This window comes from Spermophilus citellus (genome assembly GCF_964194105.1).
Source record: "Spermophilus citellus genome assembly, chromosome: 17".
In the NCBI taxonomy this organism is placed as follows: Eukaryota; Metazoa; Chordata; class Mammalia; order Rodentia; family Sciuridae; genus Spermophilus; species Spermophilus citellus.
In genome coordinates this window covers 15,403,423-15,427,127 of record NC_138199.1, presented here as the reverse complement: position 1 = coordinate 15,427,127, position 23,705 = coordinate 15,403,423, and positions in this window count along the sequence as shown.

Below are 23,705 nucleotides of genomic sequence, written 5' to 3'. Positions count from 1 at the left end.
TGGCAGTGTTTTGGTTTGAATTGTGGTGTGGCAGTGGGAAGAGATGACTGGGTCCACCTGGGCTTGAACTCTGGTGTGATTCCCCTTGGAGACTGAGTTCTGGAACTGACCTCAGAGAAGTATTGCCGTGAATTGTGTCGGGATGTTAGGAGGCCACGCATGAGAGTCGCCCTTGGAAACTGAGATCTAGGCCCAGGCTGGCTTTCCACAGAGCACTGGGAATCTCAGCCCGGATATCACATGATTTTATTCTTAAAGACCTGGCAGCCATCGTGGAGAGTCCAAACACACGTGGACCTCACATTGTAGACCTCAATGGGCCTGGCTTCCTGTGACCTTTTGGCCACTCCTTGGGAAGCCTTGTTTGTGAGAGTTCTCCAGAGCTTTCGTTGAAATGAGCTTCCTCACCATTTAATGGTTCCTGAAGGAATGGAAACCCACAGTGCCTCCAACTTCATCCTTTAAAAATGGCTAGCTAGATAAATACCATGACATTTTTGAAATTCCCATGACCAGGTGGCACTGGAGAACCTTTGGATGTCCTGTTGCTGATCATGAGTGTACCAGACAGTGCCTTGATTGACTGGGTTTCATGAAAATGGTGTAGAACAGAGATGCCAGTGAGTTGGGGCCTGCTGAGTAGTGGGCCTAGAGCAGTGGTGTGCAGGTGTGTGATAGAACATCTGTGGTGGGGCCATGTGGATCTGCCATTGGCTTCCAAATGGCTTGTGACTGACATGGTGCAGCGAGCAGACCCTTCTATGTAAAGGCATCTTGTTATATGGAGAGGTTTCAGGGCAATGTTCAGAATCAGGTTGCTATGGTCAAGGGGGCAAGCTCTGTGGGATAGAAGCCTGGCTGGTGCATTCTCCTAGGACCTTGACCCACCACACGTGACAGAACTCCCTCCAGCACTGTGTCCCAGTTGAACTCCTTGTATTTCCTGAAGCAAATTCCAAACTCCCAGTGCAGCAGCAAGAAACACCACGAAAAGTGGAGGATGACCAAATGGCTTCACAGTCCACACAGGGAGACACTTAGACCCCAGTGGCCACAGTTTACCTGCAAAGAGAGAATTCAGCACTTCTGCCTCATGTTCATTGGAAAATCAGAAACCATGTCCTCCAGGTCACATAGATGCAGACCTGGTTTGATGGTCTCACTACAAAGGAAGCTAAAGCTCCTGACAACAACATATATTTCAAGTGCCCAACCTCAGAAGCAGTTTCTCACGAAGTCTTTAGGCCAGCAGAGCTCCACGTTTGTGGAGTGTTTACCCTGTCCCTTACTCATGGAAAGTAGTCTACCACCTCCAAGGTTGTGAACTCCTGAGCATTTTCCATTCCACATATGTATTCACAGCATTTCTAACTCTTCTCCTCAAATTGTGTCTTACTTATTGTGAAGGTAATGTCAAGGCAATGTTCTGGATGAGAGTGGGAAGATTTTTTTGTAGCACATATTGGCCTACACATTGGATTCATTTTCCTATTTTCCGTTCGAAATACTGAATCCCTGACACTAACCCATACCCTACTAGATTGCGACTACGAATACTAATATGATGGAGAAAAATAACTCAAACAGAATAGAAATACAGGCAGTTCAGAGGAGGCCTGGTGTATAGTTGGACTGGCCTTTGGCATTATAAAGGGTAGGTGTTATAAATCTAGTCCAATTTAGTAGAAATAGTTCTCCATGTGTTTTGAATGTTAACAAATATGTGAATTCCTGTCTCCCTTTCTCTGTAGCCTATTCAGCAACATGCATTTTTACATGCACATATAGAATCCTACCTCCTATCCCACGTCCATTCTTGTGAGGTGGCTGACTTGGCAGATACAAACTGTGAGAAGAGATCACTCCTCCTAAACGCTGTTGGAACTGAAAATTCAACCTCCAGGTGAGCTTCCCACATGAACAACATGATACATAAATACATGTTCAGTAAAATAAATATTTTTGGATCTGTGGATGATAAATATTTCATGATGAATTTCGATTGGCATATATATTTCTACTCTTTAATGTCTGTGTTTGTGTGTGTGTTTTTCTTTTGTGTATATATATATATATATATATATATATATATATATATATATACATACACACACACACACACACACATACACACACTCTCCAGATTTTTCAAAATATGAAATGTATGTGTCATATTATATACTCCCTAAATTCATTCATGTTCATATATGTGGATTTATAATCAACTTTTCACAAGATTATTCTCAGAAATAGTCATCCACCTGAAATACATATTTGTTTCCTAGTGCTGAAATCCTAATATTTCTACAGTAACTGACCCAGTTTAACATGAATGCAAGTAGATTCCTATGGGACATGATGTGTATTTTGACGTTCATTTTTATTCAACACTGGTACATTACTATTTCTTCAGTTGATGCACATCATAGGATATGTATTTCATCCTCAAGTTCACAAATTTCTAGGCATTCATTTCCCTTTCAATCACTTCCTGCTTCAGAACACATGTATTCCTCCACGTTTCTTGACTGGTCTTTTCATGAGACTTCTTTCCAAACACATTCTTTTCCATTTCCATAATCCCTTGTGAAGCAAAACTCACACCCCCTTCATGGTAAACCATAACCCCAATATCACCATTAGATGTATAACTGGTTAGAATGAATGGTTGTGTATCAATATTAGATTTCCTATATATTTTCAGATATCAATGCAATCCATTATTTAAATTGGAACCTGTTATACTATTTATTCACAGTATGGTCTATTCATGCATTATCTCTATATTCATAGACCCAGGGTACACCTATTTGTACCCCCAAAGGCTAATTTATATGTCTTCAACATATTACTCCCAGAAATGGTGGAAGAAACACTCATGTCACCTGATCTACATATACATTTTATCACAGTGATATTCTGGACACAAAATGCAAAGGTCACACTTATGATTGCACCAACGCCTCATTGGAAAGTGAGCATGGATTACTAAAAACATCCTTGTCCAGGTTGCCTAATGCTCTCAAATGTCAATGCTATTGGTGACTACACATTTGTTTCTTCCTAAGATGATATATTCAACCTCAACCCTGTTGAAAATGTCTAATCCACTCACTCACTTTATACTTTGCCTGATTTCCTAATGTCTCTATTGATATCTGCTTTCCTACATATGTTCCCCAGTTCATCATTGTGACTGACTCTTCACATGTGCTGACGTTTACATTCACTCTCTAACCGACACCCTATTGCTAAAGAACTTTTGGTCCAAATTGCATACTCACTCTTCTTCCAAAACTTACCAACTATCTTCCTAATCCTACCTACTATCCCTTTTTGACTGGATGTTCTCTTCTACATTCAATCATCCAAGGTACAAGGTCCTATGCCATTGTGTACCGATTTATCTGAGACATCTGTGCAGAAAGTCATTCAAAGCTAAGTATCCCAATCAAGGGCCCAATGCCCTTCTGGCCTTCAAATCTTACTTGGATTTCTGTTTTCATACATATATTTCACCTATATATTATTATAAATATCCCAGGTTCCCAATACCATTCTTCATCCAGCAGAGTGATTCCTAAGCCACATCAAACAGGTTCTTAACCCTAACCATACACTGTTCCCTCAATCTAACTTTACAGAAGAGCAGGGACAGAGTGGGTCTTACAATACAGGAATGTGGGGGATCTTCCACCTGCTGAGAACCTCAAAGGTCCATGCAGAAATGATCCCTGGAGAAGATGTAGGCAGCTATGAAGGACCTGAGAGAGCAGAAGTCATCTTCCATGGCAAACAACCTGGTCAGGATGAAGGGATGTGTCTGAATGAGCCTCTCTCTTCTTAATGTAGACAAGATGGACCAAAGCAGGCCTGTGTGGAGAGCTGTTCCTTGGTGCCTATGGTTGATATTCCATTCTAACTTGTGAAAGTGTCACAGGAAGGAGGGGCAGCCTCCATCTCATGGGAGCCTTGGAAGCAACTGTTAGGACACAGTGGTTGCCAAGGCAGTGACCTCATTCAGTTCCTGAAGGAAGTGACCTCACCTCACTTCCTTGGTGATGGAACTCTCTGAACTTGGGATCCAGGAAGCCAGGCACCCAGAGCCAGTCCCAGTCCCAGTCCCAGTGGGCTCACTTGTTTGGATTTACCAAGGACAGAGTCAGTCTTTCTTGGTACCCACTGAGGTGAGGATTGCCAAATGCCAGGAAAGCTCTGCAGAGGGGCCTTTCCTGAGAAAGCAGGTAGTGGCTCACCGCTGGCTCCTGACAACTTCACAGAGTTGGCCAAGGAGGCCAGATGTGAGACAGGACAGGCCCTTTCGGGGGAACATAGTATGGCCCACCAGTCAGACGACACTCCGGGTAGTCACAGACCAACTTGGAAGGAGGTGCCTTTGTGGGTGTGGGTGTGAGTTTGTGGTTTTGTCTCATGTTCTGAGAATAGGTAGGAAAGGCGGTTTGTTTGGGTTGGAGTGGACTGTTTCTAGTAAGGCTTTTGACAAGGCGAGTGTTTCTATGTTTGTGTATCCCACTGTGTCCCTGGTTGTAGACATTAGAAAAGAGAATGCATCAATGGATGTGTCCTGTCTAGTAGAAAGCTTCCCAGCATTCATCCTGCCCAATTTATGAATGGACTGCGGCTTGCCTTATGGATGGGCAACGCCTACTATCTTCCTAAGTTCCTGTTTTCTTCCTGAATTCTGGCCACTCTCCAGAATAGGCTCATGGTTTTGTGTCCAAGATATGTACCACCTCCAAGCTCGGTGACATGGCCATGTACTGGATAGTTGAAAGAAATGGTGAGCATCTCAGAAAACTCAGATATCTGTGTGATCAGTAAAGTCTCCCTAGAGAAACCCTGCTTTGGGCCTTTGGCTTACCTATCCTTTTGTGGCCCTGAATGTCAGGAAGGCCTTTGCCTCAGGGCACCCCTTTGTGAAGCCTGAAGAAAACAGTTTTCAAATGGAAATGAATGGGCATCACCTGTGGCTCTTTGCTTAATTGCTTTGCAAAGGGATGTGTCTGAATCAGCCTCTTGGCCCTGTGTGAGGCTGTGGCTTACATTGTCAGCACCTGATGGATCCAAAGAAAGATCCCATGCGTGCATCCAAGGCCAAATTGGCACAAAAGCAGTCATCCTGGATGAGGTCTCTCGCCTTCCTCTGTAAGGTTCCTGACCTCCATCAAGTGAGAATAGGGATCCTTTGTGTCAAATGAGTCCTTCAAAGCCATGCAGAGGCTAGCCCATAGGTGCTTGGGTTTTCTCATGACTCCAGTTCACACAAAGAATCTATACCCGGCAGTCAGTAGGCCTCCAATTGGAGAAGTAGAGCAGTATTAAAGGCAGGCCTATTTGATCACTCCAGGTCCAAAGGAAGGGTGTCCAGGCCACCCTGACATTAGGCAAATGAGAGGCAAGGGAGCTTATTGTGGACACTGTCTTGGGCTGTGCCCCTCATGGAAACCTCCAGCCAGAGGTTATGATGAGTGTCTGTATGGAAGAAGATGAGGGCCATGTGGCAGTGTTTTGGTTTGAATTGTGGTGTGGCAGTGGGAAGAGATGACTGGGTCCACCTGGGCTTGAACTCTGGTGTGATTCCCCTTGGAGACTGAGTTCTGGAACTGACCTCAGAGAAGTATTGCCGTGAATTGTGTCGGGATGTTAGGAGGCCACGCATGAGAGTCGCCCTTGGAAACTGAGATCTAGGCCCAGGCTGGCTTTCCACAGAGCACTGGGAATCTCAGCCCGGATATCACATGATTTTATTCTTAAAGACCTGGCAGCCATCGTGGAGAGTCCAAACACACGTGGACCTCACATTGTAGACCTCAATGGGCCTGGCTTCCTGTGACCTTTTGGCCACTCCTTGGGAAGCCTTGTTTGTGAGAGTTCTCCAGAGCTTTCGTTGAAATGAGCTTCCTCACCATTTAATGGTTCCTGAAGGAATGGAAACCCACAGTGCCTCCAACTTCATCCTTTAAAAATGGCTAGCTAGATAAATACCATGACATTTTTGAAATTCCCATGACCAGGTGGCACTGGAGAACCTTTGGATGTCCTGTTGCTGATCATGAGTGTACCAGACAGTGCCTTGATTGACTGGGTTTCATGAAAATGGTGTAGAACAGAGATGCCAGTGAGTTGGGGCCTGCTGAGTAGTGGGCCTAGAGCAGTGGTGTGCAGGTGTGTGATAGAACATCTGTGGTGGGGCCATGTGGATCTGCCATTGGCTTCCAAATGGCTTGTGACTGACATGGTGCAGCGAGCAGACCCTTCTATGTAAAGGCATCTTGTTATATGGAGAGGTTTCAGGGCAATGTTCAGAATCAGGTTGCTATGGTCAAGGGGGCAAGCTCTGTGGGATAGAAGCCTGGCTGGTGCATTCTCCTAGGACCTTGACCCACCACACGTGACAGAACTCCCTCCAGCACTGTGTCCCAGTTGAACTCCTTGTATTTCCTGAAGCAAATTCCAAACTCCCAGTGCAGCAGCAAGAAACACCACGAAAAGTGGAGGATGACCAAATGGCTTCACAGTCCACACAGGGAGACACTTAGACCCCAGTGGCCACAGTTTACCTGCAAAGAGAGAATTCAGCACTTCTGCCTCATGTTCATTGGAAAATCAGAAACCATGTCCTCCAGGTCACATAGATGCAGACCTGGTTTGATGGTCTCACTACAAAGGAAGCTAAAGCTCCTGACAACAACATATATTTCAAGTGCCCAACCTCAGAAGCAGTTTCTCACGAAGTCTTTAGGCCAGCAGAGCTCCACGTTTGTGGAGTGTTTACCCTGTCCCTTACTCATGGAAAGTAGTCTACCACCTCCAAGGTTGTGAACTCCTGAGCATTTTCCATTCCACATATGTATTCACAGCATTTCTAACTCTTCTCCTCAAATTGTGTCTTACTTATTGTGAAGGTAATGTCAAGGCAATGTTCTGGATGAGAGTGGGAAGATTTTTTTGTAGCACATATTGGCCTACACATTGGATTCATTTTCCTATTTTCCGTTCGAAATACTGAATCCCTGACACTAACCCATACCCTACTAGATTGTGACTACGAATACTAATATGATGGAGAAAAATAACTCAAACAGAATAGAAATACAGGCAGTTCAGAGGAGGCCTGGTGTATAGTTGGACTGGCCTTTGGCATTATAAAGGGTAGGTGTTATAAATCTAGTCCAATTTAGTAGAAATAGTTCTCCATGTGTTTTGAATGTTAACAAATATGTGAATTCCTGTCTCCCTTTCTCTGTAGCCTATTCAGCAACATGCATTTTTACATGCACATATAGAATCCTACCTCCTATCCCACGTCCATTCTTGTGAGGTGGCTGACTTGGCAGATACAAACTGTGAGAAGAGATCACTCCTCCTAAACGCTGTTGGAACTGAAAATTCAACCTCCAGGTGAGCTTCCCACATGAACAACATGATACATAAATACATGTTCAGTAAAATAAATATTTTTGGATCTGTGGATGATAAATATTTCATGATGAATTTCGATTGGCATATATATTTCTACTCTTTAATGTCTGTGTTTGTGTGTGTGTTTTTCTTTTGTGTATATATATATATATATATATATATATATATATATATATATATATATACATATACACACACACACACACACACATACACACACTCTCCAGATTTTTCAAAATATGAAATGTATGTGTCATATTATATACTCCCTAAATTCATTCATGTTCATATATGTGGATTTATAATCAACTTTTCACAAGATTATTCTCAGAAATAGTCATCCACCTGAAATACATATTTGTTTCCTAGTGCTGAAATCCTAATATTTCTACAGTAACTGACCCAGTTTAACATGAATGCAAGTAGATTCCTATGGGACATGATGTGTATTTTGATGTTCATTTTTATTCAACACTGGTACATTACTATTTCTTCAGTTGATGCACATCATAGGATATGTATTTCATCCTCAAGTTCACAAATTTCTAGGCATTCATTTCCCTTTCAATCACTTCCTGCTTCAGAACACATGTATTCCTCCACGTTTCTTGACTGGTCTTTTCATGAGACTTCTTTCCAAACACATTCTTTTCCATTTCCATAATCCCTTGTGAAGCAAAACTCACACCCCCTTCATGGTAAACCATAACCCCAATATCACCATTAGATGTATAACTGGTTAGAATGAATGGTTGTGTATCAATATTAGATTTCCTATATATTTTCAGATATCAATGCAATCCATTATTTAAATTGGAACCTGTTATACTATTTATTCACAGTATGGTCTATTCATGCATTATCTCTATATTCATAGACCCAGGGTACACCTATTTGTACCCCCAAAGGCTAATTTATATGTCTTCAACATATTACTCCCAGAAATGGTGGAAGAAACACTCATGTCACCTGATCTACATATACATTTTATCACAGTGATATTCTGGACACAAAATGCAAAGGTCACACTTATGATTGCACCAACGCCTCATTGGAAAGTGAGCATGGATTACTAAAAACATCCTTGTCCAGGTTGCCTAATGCTCTCAAATGTCAATGCTATTGGTGACTACACATTTGTTTCTTCCTAAGATGATATATTCAACCTCAACCCTGTTGAAAATGTCTAATCCACTCACTCACTTTATACTTTGCCTGATTTCCTAATGTCTCTATTGATATCTGCTTTCCTACATATGTTCCCCAGTTCATCATTGTGACTGACTCTTCACATGTGCTGACGTTTACATTCACTCTCTAACCGACACCCTATTGCTAAAGAACTTTTGGTCCAAATTGCATACTCACTCTTCTTCCAAAACTTACCAACTATCTTCCTAATCCTACCTACTATCCCTTTTTGACTGGATGTTCTCTTCTACATTCAATCATCCAAGGTACAAGGTCCTATGCCATTGTGTACCGATTTATCTGAGACATCTGTGCAGAAAGTCATTCAAAGCTAAGTATCCCAATCAAGGGCCCAATGCCCTTCTGGCCTTCAAATCTTACTTGGATTTCTGTTTTCATACATATATTTCACCTATATATTATTATAAATATCCCAGGTTCCCAATACCATTCTTCATCCAGCAGAGTGATTCCTAAGCCACATCAAACAGGTTCTTAACCCTAACCATACACTGTTCCCTCAATCTAACTTTACAGAAGAGCAGGGACAGAGTGGGTCTTACAATACAGGAATGTGGGGGATCTTCCACCTGCTGAGAACCTCAAAGGTCCATGCAGAAATGATCCCTGGAGAAGATGTAGGCAGCTATGAAGGACCTGAGAGAGCAGAAGTCATCTTCCATGGCAAACAACCTGGTCAGGATGAAGGGATGTGTCTGAATGAGCCTCTCTCTTCTTAATGTAGACAAGATGGACCAAAGCAGGCCTGTGTGGAGAGCTGTTCCTTGGTGCCTATGGTTGATATTCCATTCTAACTTGTGAAAGTGTCACAGGAAGGAGGGGCAGCCTCCATCTCATGGGAGCCTTGGAAGCAACTGTTAGGACACAGTGGTTGCCAAGGCAGTGACCTCATTCAGTTCCTGAAGGAAGTGACCTCACCTCACTTCCTTGGTGATGGAACTCTCTGAACTTGGGATCCAGGAAGCCAGGCACCCAGAGCCAGTCCCAGTCCCAGTCCCAGTGGGCTCACTTGTTTGGATTTACCAAGGACAGAGTCAGTCTTTCTTGGTACCCACTGAGGTGAGGATTGCCAAATGCCAGGAAAGCTCTGCAGAGGGGCCTTTCCTGAGAAAGCAGGTAGTGGCTCACCGCTGGCTCCTGACAACTTCACAGAGTTGGCCAAGGAGGCCAGATGTGAGACAGGACAGGCCCTTTCGGGGGAACATAGTATGGCCCACCAGTCAGACGACACTCCGGGTAGTCACAGACCAACTTGGAAGGAGGTGCCTTTGTGGGTGTGGGTGTGAGTTTGTGGTTTTGTCTCATGTTCTGAGAATAGGTAGGAAAGGCGGTTTGTTTGGGTTGGAGTGGACTGTTTCTAGTAAGGCTTTTGACAAGGCGAGTGTTTCTATGTTTGTGTATCCCACTGTGTCCCTGGTTGTAGACATTAGAAAAGAGAATGCATCAATGGATGTGTCCTGTCTAGTAGAAAGCTTCCCAGCATTCATCCTGCCCAATTTATGAATGGACTGCGGCTTGCCTTATGGATGGGCAACGCCTACTATCTTCCTAAGTTCCTGTTTTCTTCCTGAATTCTGGCCACTCTCCAGAATAGGCTCATGGTTTTGTGTCCAAGATATGTACCACCTCCAAGCTCGGTGACATGGCCATGTACTGGATAGTTGAAAGAAATGGTGAGCATCTCAGAAAACTCAGATATCAGTGTGATCAGTAAAGTCTCCCTAGAGAAACCCTGCTTTGGGCCTTTGGCTTACCTATCCTTTTGTGGCCCTGAATGTCAGGAAGGCCTTTGCCTCAGGGCACCCCTTTGTGAAGCCTGAAGAAAACAGTTTTCAAATGGAAATGAATGGGCATCACCTGTGGCTCTTTGCTTAATTGCTTTGCAAAGGGATGTGTCTGAATCAGCCTCTTGGCCCTGTGTGAGGCTGTGGCTTACATTGTCAGCACCTGATGGATCCAAAGAAAGATCCCATGCGTGCATCCAAGGCCAAATTGGCACAAAAGCAGTCATCCTGGATGAGGTCTCTCGCCTTCCTCTGTAAGGTTCCTGACCTCCATCAAGTGAGAATAGGGATCCTTTGTGTCAAATGAGTCCTTCAAAGCCATGCAGAGGCTAGCCCATAGGTGCTTGGGTTTTCTCATGACTCCAGTTCACACAAAGAATCTATACCCGGCAGTCAGTAGGCCTCCAATTGGAGAAGTAGAGCAGTATTAAAGGCAGGCCTATTTGATCACTCCAGGTCCAAAGGAAGGGTGTCCAGGCCACCCTGACATTAGGCAAATGAGAGGCAAGGGAGCTTATTGTGGACACTGTCTTGGGCTGTGCCCCTCATGGAAACCTCCAGCCAGAGGTCATGATGAGTGTCTGTATGGAAGAAGATGAGGGCCATGTGGCAGTGTTTTGGTTTGAATTGTGGTGTGGCAGTGGGAAGAGATGACTGGGTCCACCTGGGCTTGAACTCTGGTGTGATTCCCCTTGGAGACTGAGTTCTGGAACTGACCTCAGAGAAGTATTGCCGTGAATTGTGTCGGGATGTTAGGAGGCCACGCATGAGAGTCGCCCTTGGAAACTGAGATCTAGGCCCAGGCTGGCTTTCCACAGAGCACTGGGAATCTCAGCCCGGATATCACATGATTTTATTCTTAAAGACCTGGCAGCCATCGTGGAGAGTCCAAACACACGTGGACCTCACATTGTAGACCTCAATGGGCCTGGCTTCCTGTGACCTTTTGGCCACTCCTTGGGAAGCCTTGTTTGTGAGAGTTCTCCAGAGCTTTCGTTGAAATGAGCTTCCTCACCATTTAATGGTTCCTGAAGGAATGGAAACCCACAGTGCCTCCAACTTCATCCTTTAAAAATGGCTAGCTAGATAAATACCATGACATTTTTGAAATTCCCATGACCAGGTGGCACTGGAGAACCTTTGGATGTCCTGTTGCTGATCATGAGTGTACCAGACAGTGCCTTGATTGACTGGGTTTCATGAAAATGGTGTAGAACAGAGATGCCAGTGAGTTGGGGCCTGCTGAGTAGTGGGCCTAGAGCAGTGGTGTGCAGGTGTGTGATAGAACATCTGTGGTGGGGCCATGTGGATCTGCCATTGGCTTCCAAATGGCTTGTGACTGACATGGTGCAGCGAGCAGACCCTTCTATGTAAAGGCATCTTGTTATATGGAGAGGTTTCAGGGCAATGTTCAGAATCAGGTTGCTATGGTCAAGGGGGCAAGCTCTGTGGGATAGAAGCCTGGCTGGTGCATTCTCCTAGGACCTTGACCCACCACACGTGACAGAACTCCCTCCAGCACTGTGTCCCAGTTGAACTCCTTGTATTTCCTGAAGCAAATTCCAAACTCCCAGTGCAGCAGCAAGAAACACCACGAAAAGTGGAGGATGACCAAATGGCTTCACAGTCCACACAGGGAGACACTTAGACCCCAGTGGCCACAGTTTACCTGCAAAGAGAGAATTCAGCACTTCTGCCTCATGTTCATTGGAAAATCAGAAACCATGTCCTCCAGGTCACATAGATGCAGACCTGGTTTGATGGTCTCACTACAAAGGAAGCTAAAGCTCCTGACAACAACATATATTTCAAGTGCCCAACCTCAGAAGCAGTTTCTCACGAAGTCTTTAGGCCAGCAGAGCTCCACGTTTGTGGAGTGTTTACCCTGTCCCTTACTCATGGAAAGTAGTCTACCACCTCCAAGGTTGTGAACTCCTGAGCATTTTCCATTCCACATATGTATTCACAGCATTTCTAACTCTTCTCCTCAAATTGTGTCTTACTTATTGTGAAGGTAATGTCAAGGCAATGTTCTGGATGAGAGTGGGAAGATTTTTTTGTAGCACATATTGGCCTACACATTGGATTCATTTTCCTATTTTCCGTTCGAAATACTGAATCCCTGACACTAACCCATACCCTACTAGATTGTGACTACGAATACTAATATGATGGAGAAAAATAACTCAAACAGAATAGAAATACAGGCAGTTCAGAGGAGGCCTGGTGTATAGTTGGACTGGCCTTTGGCATTATAAAGGGTAGGTGTTATAAATCTAGTCCAATTTAGTAGAAATAGTTCTCCATGTGTTTTGAATGTTAACAAATATGTGAATTCCTGTCTCCCTTTCTCTGTAGCCTATTCAGCAACATGCATTTTTACATGCACATATACAATCCTACCTCCTATCCCACGTCCATTCTTGTGAGGTGGCTGACTTGGCAGATACAAACTGTGAGAAGAGATCACTCCTCCTAAACGCTGTTGGAACTGAAAATTCAACCTCCAGGTGAGCTTCCCACATGAACAACATGATACATAAATACATGTTCAGTAAAATAAATATTTTTGGATCTGTGGATGATAAATATTTCATGATGAATTTCGATTGGCATATATATTTCTACTCTTTAATGTCTGTGTTTGTGTGTGTGTTTTTCTTTTGTGTATATATATATATATATATATATATATATATATATATATATATATATATATATATACATATACACACACACACACACACACATACACACACTCTCCAGATTTTTCAAAATATGAAATGTATGTGTCATATTATATACTCCCTAAATTCATTCATGTTCATATATGTGGATTTATAATCAACTTTTCACAAGATTATTCTCAGAAATAGTCATCCACCTGAAATACATATTTGTTTCCTAGTGCTGAAATCCTAATATTTCTACAGTAACTGACCCAGTTTAACATGAATGCAAGTAGATTCCTATGGGACATGATGTGTATTTTGACGTTCATTTTTATTCAACACTGGTACATTACTATTTCTTCAGTTGATGCACATCATAGGATATGTATTTCATCCTCAAGTTCACAAATTTCTAGGCATTCATTTCCCTTTCAATCACTTCCTGCTTCAGAACACATGTATTCCTCCACGTTTCTTGACTGGTCTTTTCATGAGACTTCTTTCCAAACACATTCTTTTCCATTTCCATAATCCCTTGTGAAGCAAAACTCACACCCCCTTCATGGTAAACCATAACCCCAATATCACCATTAGATGTATAACTGGTTAGAATGAATGGTTGTGTATCAATATTAGATTTCCTATATATTTTCAGATATCAATGCAATCCATTATTTAAATTGGAACCTGTTATACTATTTATTCACAGTATGGTCTATTCATGCATTATCTCTATATTCATAGACCCAGGGTACACCTATTTGTACCCCCAAAGGCTAATTTATATGTCTTCAACATATTACTCCCAGAAATGGTGGAAGAAACACTCATGTCACCTGATCTACATATACATTTTATCACAGTGATATTCTGGACACAAAATGCAAAGGTCACACTTATGATTGCACCAACGCCTCATTGGAAAGTGAGCATGGATTACTAAAAACATCCTTGTCCAGGTTGCCTAATGCTCTCAAATGTCAATGCTATTGGTGACTACACATTTGTTTCTTCCTAAGATGATATATTCAACCTCAACCCTGTTGAAAATGTCTAATCCACTCACTCACTTTATACTTTGCCTGATTTCCTAATGTCTCTATTGATATCTGCTTTCCTACATATGTTCCCCAGTTCATCATTGTGACTGACTCTTCACATGTGCTGACGTTTACATTCACTCTCTAACCGACACCCTATTGCTAAAGAACTTTTGGTCCAAATTGCATACTCACTCTTCTTCCAAAACTTACCAACTATCTTCCTAATCCTACCTACTATCCCTTTTTGACTGGATGTTCTCTTCTACATTCAATCATCCAAGGTACAAGGTCCTATGCCATTGTGTACCGATTTATCTGAGACATCTGTGCAGAAAGTCATTCAAAGCTAAGTATCCCAATCAAGGGCCCAATGCCCTTCTGGCCTTCAAATCTTACTTGGATTTCTGTTTTCATACATATATTTCACCTATATATTATTATAAATATCCCAGGTTCCCAATACCATTCTTCATCCAGCAGAGTGATTCCTAAGCCACATCAAACAGGTTCTTAACCCTAACCATACACTGTTCCCTCAATCTAACTTTACAGAAGAGCAGGGACAGAGTGGGTCTTACAATACAGGAATGTGGGGGATCTTCCACCTGCTGAGAACCTCAAAGGTCCATGCAGAAATGATCCCTGGAGAAGATGTAGGCAGCTATGAAGGACCTGAGAGAGCAGAAGTCATCTTCCATGGCAAACAACCTGGTCAGGATGAAGGGATGTGTCTGAATGAGCCTCTCTCTTCTTAATGTAGACAAGATGGACCAAAGCAGGCCTGTGTGGAGAGCTGTTCCTTGGTGCCTATGGTTGATATTCCATTCTAACTTGTGAAAGTGTCACAGGAAGGAGGGGCAGCCTCCATCTCATGGGAGCCTTGGAAGCAACTGTTAGGACACAGTGGTTGCCAAGGCAGTGACCTCATTCAGTTCCTGAAGGAAGTGACCTCACCTCACTTCCTTGGTGATGGAACTCTCTGAACTTGGGATCCAGGAAGCCAGGCACCCAGAGCCAGTCCCAGTCCCAGTCCCAGTGGGCTCACTTGTTTGGATTTACCAAGGACAGAGTCAGTCTTTCTTGGTACCCACTGAGGTGAGGATTGCCAAATGCCAGGAAAGCTCTGCAGAGGGGCCTTTCCTGAGAAAGCAGGTAGTGGCTCACCGCTGGCTCCTGACAACTTCACAGAGTTGGCCAAGGAGGCCAGATGTGAGACAGGACAGGCCCTTTCGGGGGAACATAGTATGGCCCACCAGTCAGACGACACTCCGGGTAGTCACAGACCAACTTGGAAGGAGGTGCCTTTGTGGGTGTGGGTGTGAGTTTGTGGTTTTGTCTCATGTTCTGAGAATAGGTAGGAAAGGCGGTTTGTTTGGTTTGGAGTGGACTGTTTCTAGTAAGGCTTTTGACAAGGCGAGTGTTTCTATGTTTGTGTATCCCACTGTGTCCCTGGTTGTAGACATTAGAAAAGAGAATGCATCAATGGATGTGTCCTGTCTAGTAGAAAGCTTCCCAGCATTCATCCTGCCCAATTTATGAATGGACTGCGGCTTGCCTTATGGATGGGCAACGCCTACTATCTTCCTAAGTTCCTGTTTTCTTCCTGAATTCTGGCCACTCTCCAGAATAGGCTCATGGTTTTGTGTCCAAGATATGTACCACCTCCAAGCTCGGTGACATGGCCATGTACTGGATAGTTGAAAGAAATGGTGAGCATCTCAGAAAACTCAGATATCAGTGTGATCAGTAAAGTCTCCCTAGAGAAACCCTGCTTTGGGCCTTTGGCTTACCTATCCTTTTGTGGCCCTGAATGTCAGGAAGGCCTTTGCCTCAGGGCACCCCTTTGTGAAGCCTGAAGAAAACAGTTTTCAAATGGAAATGAATGGGCATCACCTGTGGCTCTTTGCTTAATTGCTTTGCAAAGGGATGTGTCTGAATCAGCCTCTTGGCCCTGTGTGAGGCTGTGGCTTACATTGTCAGCACCTGATGGATCCAAAGAAAGATCCCATGCGTGCATCCAAGGCCAAATTGGCACAAAAGCAGTCATCCTGGATGAGGTCTCTCGCCTTCCTCTGTAAGGTTCCTGACCTCCATCAAGTGAGAATAGGGATCCTTTGTGTCAAATGAGTCCTTCAAAGCCATGCAGAGGCTAGCCCATAGGTGCTTGGGTTTTCTCATGACTCCAGTTCACACAAAGAATCTATACCCGGCAGTCAGTAGGCCTCCAATTGGAGAAGTAGAGCAGTATTAAAGGCAGGCCTATTTGATCACTCCAGGTCCAAAGGAAGGGTGTCCAGGCCACCCTGACATTAGGCAAATGAGAGGCAAGGGAGCTTATTGTGGACACTGTCTTGGGCTGTGCCCCTCATGGAAACCTCCAGCCAGAGGTCATGATGAGTGTCTGTATGGAAGAAGATGAGGGCCATGTGGCAGTGTTTTGGTTTGAATTGTGGTGTGGCAGTGGGAAGAGATGACTGGGTCCACCTGGGCTTGAACTCTGGTGTGATTCCCCTTGGAGACTGAGTTCTGGAACTGACCTCAGAGAAGTATTGCCGTGAATTGTGTCGGGATGTTAGGAGGCCACGCATGAGAGTCGCCCTTGGAAACTGAGATCTAGGCCCAGGCTGGCTTTCCACAGAGCACTGGGAATCTCAGCCCGGATATCACATGATTTTATTCTTAAAGACCTGGCAGCCATCGTGGAGAGTCCAAACACACGTGGACCTCACATTGTAGACCTCAATGGGCCTGGCTTCCTGTGACCTTTTGGCCACTCCTTGGGAAGCCTTGTTTGTGAGAGTTCTCCAGAGCTTTCGTTGAAATGAGCTTCCTCACCATTTAATGGTTCCTGAAGGAATGGAAACCCACAGTGCCTCCAACTTCATCCTTTAAAAATGGCTAGCTAGATAAATACCATGACATTTTTGAAATTCCCATGACCAGGTGGCACTGGAGAACCTTTGGATGTCCTGTTGCTGATCATGAGTGTACCAGACAGTGCCTTGATTGACTGGGTTTCATGAAAATGGTGTAGAACAGAGATGCCAGTGAGTTGGGGCCTGCTGAGTAGTGGGCCTAGAGCAGTGGTGTGCAGGTGTGTGATAGAACATCTGTGGTGGGGCCATGTGGATCTGCCATTGGCTTCCAAATGGCTTGTGACTGACATGGTGCAGCGAGCAGACCCTTCTATGTAAAGGCATCTTGTTATATGGAGAGGTTTCAGGGCAATGTTCAGAATCAGGTTGCTATGGTCAAGGGGGCAAGCTCTGTGGGATAGAAGCCTGGCTGGTGCATTCTCCTAGGACCTTGACCCACCACACGTGACAGAACTCCCTCCAGCACTGTGTCCCAGTTGAACTCCTTGTATTTCCTGAAGCAAATTCCAAACTCCCAGTGCAACAGCAAGAAACACCACGAAAAGTGGAGGATGACCAAATGGCTTCACAGTCCACACAGGGAGACACTTAGACCCCAGTGGCCACAGTTTACCTGCAAAGAGAGAATTCAGCACTTCTGCCTCATGTTCATTGGAAAATCAGAAACCATGTCCTCCAGGTCACATAGATGCAGACCTGGTTTGATGGTCTCACTACAAAGGAAGCTAAAGCTCCTGACAACAACATATATTTCAAGTGCCCAACCTCAGAAGCAGTTTCTCACGAAGTCTTTAGGCCAGCAGAGCTCCACGTTTGTGGAGTGTTTACCCTGTCCCTTACTCATGGAAAGTAGTCTACCACCTCCAAGGTTGTGAACTCCTGAGCATTTTCCATTCCACATATGTATTCACAGCATTTCTAACTCTTCTCCTCAAATTGTGTCTTACTTATTGTGAAGGTAATGTCAAGGCAATGTTCTGGATGAGAGTGGGAAGATTTTTTTGTAGCACATATTGGCCTACACATTGGATTCATTTTCCTATTTTCCGTTCGAAATACTGAATCCCTGACACTAACCCATACCCTACTAGATTGTGACTACGAATACTAATATGATGGAGAAAAATAACTCAAACAGAATAGAAATACAGGCAGTTCAGAGGAGGCCTGGTGTATAGTTGGACTGGCCTTTGGCATTATAAAGGGTAGGTGTTATAAATCTAGTCCAATTTAGTAGAAATAGTTCTCCATGTGTTTTGAATGTTAACAAATATGTGAATTCCTGTCTCCCTTTCTCTGTAGCCTATTCAGCAACATGCATTTTTACATGCACATATACAATCCTACCTCCTATCCCACGTCCATTCTTGTGAGGTGGCTGACTTGGCAGATACAAACTGTGAGAAGAGATCACTCCTCCTAAACGCTGTTGGAACTGAAAATTCAACCTCCAGGTGAGCTTCCCACATGAAAAACATGATACATAAATACATGTTCAGTAAAATAAATATTTTTGGATCTGTGGATGATAAATATTTCATGATGAATTTCGATTGGCATATATATTTCTACTCTTTAATGTCTGTGTTTGTGTGTGTGTTTTTCTTTTGTGTATATATATATATATATATATATATATATATATATATATATATATATATATATACATATACACACACACACACACACATACACACACTCTCCAGATTTTTCAAAATATGAAATGTATGTGTCATATTATATACTCCCTAAATTCATTCATGTTCATATATGTGGATTTATAATCAACTTTTCACAAGATTATTCTCAGAAATAGTCATCCACCTGAAATACATATTTGTTTCCTAGTGCTGAAATCCTAATATTTCTACAGTAACTGACCCAGTTTAACATGAATGCAAGTAGATTCCTATGGGACATGATGTGTATTTTGACGTTCATTTTTATTCAACACTGGTACATTACTATTTCTTCAGTTGATGCACATCATAGGATATGTATTTCATCCTCAAGTTCACAAATTTCTAGGCATTCATTTCCCTTTCAATCACTTCCTGCTTCAGAACACATGTATTCCTCCACGTTTCTTGACTGGTCTTTTCATGAGACTTCTTTCCAAACACATTCTTTTCCATTTCCATAATCCCTTGTGAAGCAAAACTCACACCCCCTTCATGGTAAACCATAACCCCAATATCACCATTAGATGTATAACTGGTTAGAATGAATGGTTGTGTATCAATATTAGATTTCCTATATATTTTCAGATATCAATGCAATCCATTATTTAAATTGGAACCTGTTATACTATTTATTCACAGTATGGTCTATTCATGCATTATCTCTATATTCATAGACCCAGGGTACACCTATTTGTACCCCCAAAGGCTAATTTATATGTCTTCAACATATTACTCCCAGAAATGGTGGAAGAAACACTCATGTCACCTGATCTACATATACATTTTATCACAGTGATATTCTGGACACAAAATGCAAAGGTCACACTTATGATTGCACCAACGCCTCATTGGAAAGTGAGCATGGATTACTAAAAACATCCTTGTCCAGGTTGCCTAATGCTCTCAAATGTCAATGCTATTGGTGACTACACATTTGTTTCTTCCTAAGATGATATATTCAACCTCAACCCTGTTGAAAATGTCTAATCCACTCACTCACTTTATACTTTGCCTGATTTCCTAATGTCTCTATTGATATCTGCTTTCCTACATATGTTCCCCAGTTCATCATTGTGACTGACTCTTCACATGTGCTGACGTTTACATTCACTCTCTAACCGACACCCTATTGCTAAAGAACTTTTGGTCCAAATTGCATACTCACTCTTCTTCCAAAACTTACCAACTATCTTCCTAATCCTACCTACTATCCCTTTTTGACTGGATGTTCTCTTCTACATTCAATCATCCAAGGTACAAGGTCCTATGCCATTGTGTACCGATTTATCTGAGACATCTGTGCAGAAAGTCATTCAAAGCTAAGTATCCCAATCAAGGGCCCAATGCCCTTCTGGCCTTCAAATCTTACTTGGATTTCTGTTTTCATACATATATTTCACCTATATATTATTATAAATATCCCAGGTTCCCAATACCATTCTTCATCCAGCAGAGTGATTCCTAAGCCACATCAAACAGGTTCTTAACCCTAACCATACACTGTTCCCTCAATCTAACTTTACAGAAGAGCAGGGACAGAGTGGGTCTTACAATACAGGAATGTGGGGGATCTTCCACCTGCTGAGAACCTCAAAGGTCCATGCAGAAATGATCCCTGGAGAAGATGTAGGCAGCTATGAAGGACCTGAGAGAGCAGAAGTCATCTTCCATGGCAAACAACCTGGTCAGGATGAAGGGATGTGTCTGAATGAGCCTCTCTCTTCTTAATGTAGACAAGATGGACCAAAGCAGGCCTGTGTGGAGAGCTGTTCCTTGGTGCCTATGGTTGATATTCCATTCTAACTTGTGAAAGTGTCACAGGAAGGAGGGGCAGCCTCCATCTCATGGGAGCCTTGGAAGCAACTGTTAGGACACAGTGGTTGCCAAGGCAGTGACCTCATTCAGTTCCTGAAGGAAGTGACCTCACCTCACTTCCTTGGTGATGGAACTCTCTGAACTTGGGATCCAGGAAGCCAGGCACCCAGAGCCAGTCCCAGTCCCAGTCCCAGTGGGCTCACTTGTTTGGATTTACCAAGGACAGAGTCAGTCTTTCTTGGTACCCACTGAGGTGAGGATTGCCAAATGCCAGGAAAGCTCTGCAGAGGGGCCTTTCCTGAGAAAGCAGGTAGTGGCTCACCGCTGGCTCCTGACAACTTCACAGAGTTGGCCAAGGAGGCCAGATGTGAGACAGGACAGGCCCTTTCGGGGGAACATAGTATGGCCCACCAGTCAGACGACACTCCGGGTAGTCACAGACCAACTTGGAAGGAGGTGCCTTTGTGGGTGTGGGTGTGAGTTTGTGGTTTTGTCTCATGTTCTGAGAATAGGTAGGAAAGGCGGTTTGTTTGGGTTGGAGTGGACTGTTTCTAGTAAGGCTTTTGACAAGGCGAGTGTTTCTATGTTTGTGTATCCCACTGTGTCCCTGGTTGTAGACATTAGAAAAGAGAATGCATCAATGGATGTGTCCTGTCTAGTAGAAAGCTTCCCAGCATTCATCCTGCCCAATTTATGAATGGACTGCGGCTTGCCTTATGGATGGGCAACGCCTACTATCTTCCTAAGTTCCTGTTTTCTTCCTGAATTCTGGCCACTCTCCAGAATAGGCTCATGGTTTTGTGTCCAAGATATGTACCACCTCCAAGCTCGGTGACATGGCCATGTACTGGATAGTTGAAAGAAATGGTGAGCATCTCAGAAAACTCAGATATCAGTGTGATCAGTAAAGTCTCCCTAGAGAAACCCTGCTTTGGGCCTTTGGCTTACCTATCCTTTTGTGGCCCTGAATGTCAGGAAGGCCTTTGCCTCAGGGCACCCCTTTGTGAAGCCTGAAGAAAACAGTTTTCAAATGGAAATGAATGGGCATCACCTGTGGCTCTTTGCTTAATTGCTTTGCAAAGGGATGTGTCTGAATCAGCCTCTTGGCCCTGTGTGAGGCTGTGGCTTACATTGTCAGCACCTGATGGATCCAAAGAAAGATCCCATGCGTGCATCCAAGGCCAAATTGGCACAAAAGCAGTCATCCTGGATGAGGTCTCTCGCCTTCCTCTGTAAGGTTCCTGACCTCCATCAAGTGAGAATAGGGATCCTTTGTGTCAAATGAGTCCTTCAAAGCCATGCAGAGGCTAGCCCATAGGTGCTTGGGTTTTCTCATGACTCCAGTTCACACAAAGAATCTATACCCGGCAGTCAGTAGGCCTCCAATTGGAGAAGTAGAGCAGTATTAAAGGCAGGCCTATTTGATCACTCCAGGTCCAAAGGAAGGGTGTCCAGGCCACCCTGACATTAGGCAAATGAGAGGCAAGGGAGCTTATTGTGGACACTGTCTTGGGCTGTGCCCCTCATGGAAACCTCCAGCCAGAGGTCATGATGAGTGTCTGTATGGAAGAAGATGAGGGCCATGTGGCAGTGTTTTGGTTTGAATTGTGGTGTGGCAGTGGGAAGAGATGACTGGGTCCACCTGGGCTTGAACTCTGGTGTGATTCCCCTTGGAGACTGAGTTCTGGAACTGACCTCAGAGAAGTATTGCCGTGAATTGTGTCGGGATGTTAGGAGGCCACGCATGAGAGTCGCCCTTGGAAACTGAGATCTAGGCCCAGGCTGGCTTTCCACAGAGCACTGGGAATCTCAGCCCGGATATCACATGATTTTATTCTTAAAGACCTGGCAGCCATCGTGGAGAGTCCAAACACACGTGGACCTCACATTGTAGACCTCAATGGGCCTGGCTTCCTGTGACCTTTTGGCCACTCCTTGGGAAGCCTTGTTTGTGAGAGTTCTCCAGAGCTTTCGTTGAAATGAGCTTCCTCACCATTTAATGGTTCCTGAAGGAATGGAAACCCACAGTGCCTCCAACTTCATCCTTTAAAAATGGCTAGCTAGATAAATACCATGACATTTTTGAAATTCCCATGACCAGGTGGCACTGGAGAACCTTTGGATGTCCTGTTGCTGATCATGAGTGTACCAGACAGTGCCTTGATTGACTGGGTTTCATGAAAATGGTGTAGAACAGAGATGCCAGTGAGTTGGGGCCTGCTGAGTAGTGGGCCTAGAGCAGTGGTGTGCAGGTGTGTGATAGAACATCTGTGGTGGGGCCATGTGGATCTGCCATTGGCTTCCAAATGGCTTGTGACTGACATGGTGCAGCGAGCAGACCCTTCTATGTAAAGGCATCTTGTTATATGGAGAGGTTTCAGGGCAATGTTCAGAATCAGGTTGCTATGGTCAAGGGGGCAAGCTCTGTGGGATAGAAGCCTGGCTGGTGCATTCTCCTAGGACCTTGACCCACCACACGTGACAGAACTCCCTCCAGCACTGTGTCCCAGTTGAACTCCTTGTATTTCCTGAAGCAAATTCCAAACTCCCAGTGCAGCAGCAAGAAACACCACGAAAAGTGGAGGATGACCAAATGGCTTCACAGTCCACACAGGGAGACACTTAGACCCCAGTGGCCACAGTTTACCTGCAAAGAGAGAATTCAGCACTTCTGCCTCATGTTCATTGGAAAATCAGAAACCATGTCCTCCAGGTCACATAGATGCAGACCTGGTTTGATGGTCTCACTACAAAGGAAGCTAAAGCTCCTGACAACAACATATATTTCAAGTGCCCAACCTCAGAAGCAGTTTCTCACGAAGTCTTTAGGCCAGCAGAGCTCCACGTTTGTGGAGTGTTTACCCTGTCCCTTACTCATGGAAAGTAGTCTACCACCTCCAAGGTTGTGAACTCCTGAGCATTTTCCATTCCACATATGTATTCACAGCATTTCTAACTCTTCTCCTCAAATTGTGTCTTACTTATTGTGAAGGTAATGTCAAGGCAATGTTCTGGATGAGAGTGGGAAGATTTTTTTGTAGCACATATTGGCCTACACATTGGATTCATTTTCCTATTTTCCGTTCGAAATACTGAATCCCTGACACTAACCCATACCCTACTAGATTGTGACTACGAATACTAATATGATGGAGAAAAATAACTCAAACAGAATAGA